This window comes from Gobio gobio (genome assembly GCF_949357685.1).
Source record: "Gobio gobio genome assembly, chromosome: 23".
NCBI lineage: Eukaryota > Metazoa > Chordata > Actinopteri > Cypriniformes > Gobionidae > Gobio > Gobio gobio.
Genome location: NC_137119.1, coordinates 41,149,044 through 41,154,643, shown reverse-complemented (window position 1 = coordinate 41,154,643; position 5,600 = coordinate 41,149,044). Strand labels below are relative to the sequence as shown.

The window sequence follows — 5,600 nt, the reverse complement described above, 5'->3', positions numbered from 1 at the left end:
TCGTGAAAGCGAAGGCCAATCATTCTCACCTGCTGTCTCGCATAAGTGACAAGGACCAGGCGAAGCGATTGCGCAAGGTGGATGAATGACCAAATAAAAAGTATTATATGCCTGATAGCACTAAAAAAGAGTAAATAAAAGCGATGTAAACCACAAACTCAATTTGGAACTGACACACGGACCAACATCAGACTGGCTGCAGATGCTGTGCATGCGTTTGCCTCCTGTCAGCGCTCACACGAGTCTACAGAAATATGTCCTATTTCTAGGCTTATTGCCCTTGAACGATCAAAGACACACATAATTATGACTGTCAATGTCCATATTGGCGGTTATGTCTTGAGTAAACACGTTTGGGACGTGTGTCAGTATTGGATCTGCACATTACTGTAGGTCTTAAAGAGAAAGTAACATAATATATCCCATACCCGCTCCTTTCTGTGTCGTTAATGTTAAACAAACAACAACAACAGGGGAAAAAACAGTACTTAAACTATTTAAAGTTTTTATTTTATTACTGACTGTTTACTTGATTACTTAATTACTTGAGAACATATTAAGCAGTTGCTTATTGCTGTGGTTTAGGCCTACTTGTAAGATTTTTGGTCATATTTCCCACCCTATAAGCGATCGTGTTATTAAAGCTAGATAGCACACCACTTTTTTTCTTTTTGTAAGATACCAAACAATATGTATGTATTTTGTTTGTTTTATTGTTGTGTGTAACTATTGTGCATCTAACATAATAATATGGTAAATGTGGCATCCTAATTATAAACAACAAACAAAAAAATAAAAAAACATGTACATTTCTGGAAATTACCACCACAACATTTTACCACCAAAGTCATTTATCTCAAACAAATCACCCAAAAAATATATGTATACATAGGCTATTGTGAAATTCTGGTGGCATCGAGCTGTGGGGAAGTACAAGTTTACTGATACTTTGTTCAATTTGAATAAATTAATTTGCTTTGTAAGTAATTTTGTGATTCTGTATTTCCTTTGTAAAAAAATTATTGTGTGATATAGGTCTTAAATTTAATTCATAATGGTCTTAAAAAGGTCTTAAAAAGTCTTAATATCTTTGTCAAGTCTTAAAGAGCACCTATCATGGCATTTAAAATGTTCCAAATATTGTTTTAGAAGTCCCCAACAACAGTTTTGCATGCATGCAATGACAAAAAAGACTTTAGTTTTCTTATAATATGCATTTATTTGTACCTGTTTTGACAGCGATTCTCAAATGATTCCTTTAGTGATTCACTTTTCAAAACTCCGCCTTTACGTGACGCTGATCTGCGGTGATTGGTCCGATGACCCAGTCAGTTGTGATTGGTTTAGTCTGTGCAGATATTTTCGGAAACGGAACGCCCATCAAAGTCTTATAGTGACAGTAATTTGTGTCAGGAGTTATGAATATGAAAACCGCGTCGGTACTGTTTGATTGTAATATGAGCCTCAGCTGATCTCATTCATAAAAAAACTCCTCTATTCTCCTCACGAAGACTCGCGACAAATCAACATCCCTCAGGGCTTTTAGTTCAAAAGTGTGCAGATGAGGAGACATATTGATAGATTCTCATATGTCTGTGTCAAATTTCTAAACAGAGGAGTATTTTTTATTCAATACTTCCTCAAAATGGGCAGTTATAGCCTAATCATGAGCGATTGAGTCTCTTGTGTTGTTTTCAATTCATACTGGCAGCCGGAGGGCGCTCTGTGCACATGTAGTCTACACTGTTAGACATTTCTGTAATTTGTACAGTTATTTACTATATATCACCCAGTATAATACTGTAAATTCTCTTTACAGTAAATAACTGTAATTCCCGTTGCATCATGGGTATTTTCTATGACGTCAAACACCAAATACAGTGATTTCCTGTATTTTTTAAAAATAAAGTATAATACTGTATTTACCACAACGGCCTATTTGGCACAATTGGGATCGACAGGATTTGCTTTAGATTTATATTAGGAACCATCAGTGCAGCGCTGAAAGTTTCACCCGAGGAGAGAGCTCACGGTTCCAGAGAACATATGAGCTGTGTCCGGACACCCTGCGAAGATTTTTTCATCCTCCGTCAGAACGGCAAACAAGCAAGGTAAGTGTGATTTGTACTATCCGCGGTTGTCTGCACCCCAATTTTAGCTTGTCAGCATTGGTGCTAAAAACTGAGGTAAATCTAACGTTTTATGAATTTATTGAATTAGATTAGGAACCGGTGCAGCGTTGTAAGTTTTGCCCGAGGAGAGAGCTCACAGTCCGGACAACATACTTTACATAACGTTAGGTTATCATTTGCTTAAACTTTGCTGCTAAAAACTGAGGCAAACCTAACGTTTTATTTAAAAAAAAAATGAGTTTATTGAATTAGATTAGGAACCAGTGCAGCCAGCGTCGTAACGTTACTGCCCGAGGAGAGAGCTCACGGCCCGGACAACATACATTACATAACGTTAGGTTATCATTTGCTTCAGCTTTGGTACTAAAACTGAGGAAACATAAACCTAACGTTTTATTTTTTAAAAGACTTAACGTTAGTGAGTTTATTGAATTAACTTTACCAATACAATGAAGATTTTGTTTATCGAGCATATTAAGCGTACATTTAGGACGACGTTAGTTAGTAAATTAACGTTGGCCACTAGTTGCAAAAATAATGTCGTTAACAAACAAAGTTTACATTTGGATTGACATTATTTATTTTACACTTTAGATAAGAATACCAGGAGCCTGCCTGTGCTGTGCGACACTGGAACTCATACAACGGTAAGTAACGTTAGTCCTCTTTGTTTCTCCACATATTACTGATAATTCAAAGTTTTTCTTGTATGTTTTAGTCGGGTCTGTTTAACAGAATCACAAAATTATTTAGTTTTTCCACCTCTTTTTAGCTGTAACTAGCCATGTACCATGTTTTTTTTTCATAAATTATATTATACTAAAATAATCAAAAACTGTGTTTGTCCAGGACTGACAGATTATAATTTTATTTTCTGGAATTGAAGCAGTCCTGGACAATTTTTGGATGATTTTGGCAGATGAAATATAATTTATGAAAAAAAACATGGCAAAACTTTAGAATAATGTTGCTCAAGTGCAAACCTGAATAAATTTCTGAACACAAAAGAAGATGAAGAATGTTTGTAACCTAACAGATTGAGGCACCATTCACTTCTATAGTAATTTTTTCCTACCATGGAAGTGAATGGTGCCTCAAAATTGTCTGTTTACAAACATTCTTTAAAAGGTTTAGAACAACAGGGCGAGTAAATGACAGAATTTACTTTTTTTTTTTTTTTGGTGAACTATCCGTTTAATGACGGACCATTATTCTAAAGTGTTACCAAAAACATTTAAAGCAAAGGCACTAAGGGTGATGAAATTTAAAATATCTTTATTCTCTTAATTTTCTCTTGCTTTAAGTTTTTTTCGTGAGGAAAAACCCAGAGGAGGGAACAAGATGCACCACCAAAACCAGAGTGAGTCGGAAGACCGGGGAAGTTGTGAACAGGAAGACAACTGTAATCAACAACAGAGTGTCATCCTTCCTTCGCCACCTAATGGAGTTTGAATGGAAAAACTTGGACTAGGTGAGACACTTTTTTAATAGGATATGTAATGTACACAGACACTTACGCTGCATTCACACAGGGCGTCATGCCGGTTAGAAATTTTGTCTGACCTGAGACAGCGCCGACGCCACGTGACAGTGACGTATGGCATCAAAGCACCTCGAGAGCGATTCGAGAGCAGTCGGCTAATACAGCCGGTACAGTTTCTCCAGAGCGACTGCACAGACTTTGATGATGACACAGCTGTTCCACGATTGGCCAGATTCTCCGCATGACAGCGATCACATGTGTTTCGTGTTTATTCTAAAACCTTCAGTTCCTCTAATGCGCACAAATCTCTTTTTTATAACAGTTAAATCTCTTTTCATGTAGTTGCGTTGTTATATTGTCATAATATAGCCGAAAAACGTAGACCCCCACTTCATTGATAGTTTAGGCTTGTATGTTAACTTTATTCTTGTACAAACACACGCTGTATTAAGTAGTGCATAAAGTATTACATGACAAAAAATGTCTCTGAAACATCTGTGCATTGACAAATATTGCATTTATTTCACTTCAGCTGATAAAGTATGCAAACACAGCGCAAGCATCACTGCGGGAAGCAGAAAGTGTCAGACTTCACGTCTCCGTTTGCAGCTCCTCCTCGCCTGCATGCGGCTACTCTCGCCGATTGGTTGCATCCGGCCACAGCTGATGTCGAACACACCTTTCAACTTCTGCCGCTTGCAACGTGAGTGAAGCGACGCGACGGAACCCACAATTCAGTTCAGCAACGCATGACGTCAACCATTCAAAGTAAATGAGAAGCGTCCCGTGTGAATGCAGTATTAAGTTTGAGGATACCTTACTAAAGCTAATGCAGTATACATGTAATCCATCCTGCAATAAAAGGTTACATTGTTGTTTTTGATTAAATAGTTTGTGAAATCATGTTGAGGTGATTCAGTAATATTACTTTTTTGGAGCATGTAGTTTGTGCTGCTGCTACTATTATGTACTAACAGTTTTCTTTAGTTATTTACTCAATATCAATTTTGTTAAGCTAATAACAGAGACACCTCTCTAATATGCAATCAGGTTCAGCATCACTACAAAGTACATTCTTCAAAATATTCATAACATTGAATCACCAGCTAAAACAAAAACTGAACATTTCATTTCACATCTTCATGAAGGCATTGCAGGACTGAATTAGACTAGACAGCATACGTTTAGCTAGGTGTACCTCAAAGTGTTAACTGTCTATAAAATAGTATTTTACCATTATGATGAATTGTAATGGGATTATTATTTTTTATTAAATTCCAACAGTGTAAAAAGTTTGTGTATACTCAAATTGTATGACTAACTTCATATCATTCTTATCTAGAGGGACTTCTTGCCATAATGGAGCAGAATCCTGGTTCCTGTTTGAAATCATCCAATGTGGAAGATGGCACAGATCGGTACAGACATGAAACTTGTGTTTGTGTTGTGTTGTGATAACTTGTTTCAGAATTAATTTGCTCTTTGTTTATATTTTATTCATGTATATGTGTATTTTGCACCAAAGTTACAGTATTCTTCAACCAACTATTTACAGTATTCTACCAACTATTTTCTGCAGAGTTTTTAAAATTGTAGCTCAAACAATAGTGTGTGGCGCTAGCAAGGTCATGGGTTCAATTCCCAGGGAAAGCAAGAACTGACAAAATGTAAAATGTGTATCTTGAATGCAATGCAAGTCGTCTGCCAAATGCATAAATGTAAATGTAAATAAAATGTAAAATAAGTGATATTGAATGCACTCTGATTACTTTTATACATGATTTTCTGAAAATAAGTTTTGATTTGAGGATGTTTTAAAGTGAACTTTTTCCACACATTTACATGTTTAAGTTAAAGCACTTAAAATGTTTTAAATAAAGAATTTTATATTTCATAATAATTGTCTGTTTGGATTACTTCTGTAGGATAGATTAATGTAAGAATTAATGCAATTCAGTAAGTATTAATTATTCAATAGGATTAGG

The 5,600-nt window shown here is 35.9% G+C and overlaps 1 long non-coding RNA gene across 1 annotated transcript; it reads left to right on the top strand.

The window, feature by feature from the left end:
• The first annotated feature begins 2,724 nt into the window (after positions 1–2,724).
• On the top strand, positions 2,725–5,369 carry LOC307120099. The gene is made up of 3 exons (XR_013815749.1): positions 2,725–2,779; positions 3,437–3,603; positions 4,958–5,369. It is a non-coding gene; the product is annotated as an uncharacterized lncRNA (long non-coding RNA).
• Positions 5,370–5,600: the final 231 nt, after the last annotated feature.